The 1,374-nt window shown below is 42.2% G+C and overlaps 1 protein-coding gene across 1 annotated transcript in view; it reads left to right on the forward strand.

The window, feature by feature from the left end:
• Positions 1–1,139, forward strand: part of LOC130577779 (3 beta-hydroxysteroid dehydrogenase type 7-like) — an 18,202-nt gene extending 17,063 nt beyond the window's left edge. The window contains exon 6 of the mRNA XM_057373367.1: positions 39–1,139. The gene's annotated coding sequence lies outside the window, so the exon portion shown is untranslated. The remainder of the gene's footprint in view (positions 1–38) is intronic.
• The last annotated feature ends 235 nt before the right edge of the window (positions 1,140–1,374 follow it).

Below are 1,374 nucleotides of genomic sequence, written 5' to 3' on the forward strand. Positions count from 1 at the left end.
TTTTTTTTTAATTGGTGTATTTTCCAACACCACTGCAGGGGCCACTGGTGGGAACAAGACAGAACCAGCTCAGGTGGGAAATGGTGCCCAGCAAACACCTCTTGGGTAAGATCAGTGAACCAGTTTTGTCCCACAAAACCAGTTTTGTCCCAGTGTTTTGCCTGGGGACCCACACTCTGGGACAATCRGTGGGGTGGCTGTACCTGGCTCAGACACTGAAGGGCTTTTCTGTGATAATTTTGGGGAAGACAAGGAAAACCCAGCAGGTCCTTGCTCTGTTTTAGAGTCTAATAAAAAGAAAAAGATAATTCCCTTTTCCAGAACTGCCTTTTGCAAGATGCTTCCTGTTATTCTTAACACGTGGAATTTTGTATCTATTTTGAAATATTATCCCTGTGAAGGAAACCTCCGATCCCTCGTGCTAATAACGTGTAGGCTGACTTACCTTTTAATTGTCTGGATGGAGAACTGWTGTCTGCAAGCTTAAAGGTGGGTTTCATGTCGTTTGTAACTCCAAATCTCTCACCTCAGAGCTCTCCAGCAGCAAAGAAAGCAAATTAAAGCCCATTTCAGCTGCTGTGCTGGCAGAAAGCAACTCCAAGTGAAGGCCTTAGGGGCTGCATTTATGCTAAATAACGTTTGAACTCCAGGAGGAAGAGGTCATTTCAACTCACTGCGTGGCCCTGGAGCCTTTTCCTCTCACAGATGGGGCAGGCTCTTCCAGGAGATTCACAGCAAAACTGGGGTTTCTATCAGTTCATCAGCTCCTCTGCTTCTCAGGCTTGCAGAGAGGCTGGTAAATCTACATTATGCACAACTGAGAATTCAGTTTTCACTTGAGCTTGGAGTAATGGGGTATTTTTACAATGCTGGTTCAAATCTAAATTCATTCTCTTGATATCACACTTCTGCATTCTGTGGATCTGCAGCCATGTCTCTGTTCCTGGAGTAAAAGTGTGCACATGCATAAATAAAAGCTTATTTTAATTACAAGKGCCCTGATACTCCTGGAAAAAGCAAGTTCCAGCATGGCATCCTTGATAGAAATGATCAAAATTTGCTTCCTGTTAGTCCTGGTAATTACCCAAGAAGGAAAGTTGAGCAATACACTGAGAGCTGCCAAGTTAAATTTGCTGGAATTCGCAATTCCAGAGAATTCTTTTTCAAAATGAGTTTACAAATCAGAAATCAGTTGTTCTGGTAATTCATTACTGACTTCATATAACAAAAAAATTTTGGCCCAAACTGCTGCTCACGGAAAATTTTAAAAGGTGAAGCATGTCAGTTATCAGTTCCCTATTGTTTTTTTCCCTTCCATTTGTGCTAGGGGTGGGTAGGTGTTAAGGAAGACAGTAACAAGATTTCTGATTTTAG

Source organism: Malurus melanocephalus, unplaced genomic scaffold (genome assembly GCF_030028575.1).
Source record: "Malurus melanocephalus ecotype Western Australia unplaced genomic scaffold, MMel_1.1 scaffold_193, whole genome shotgun sequence".
Classification (NCBI taxonomy): Eukaryota; Metazoa; Chordata; class Aves; order Passeriformes; family Maluridae; genus Malurus; species Malurus melanocephalus.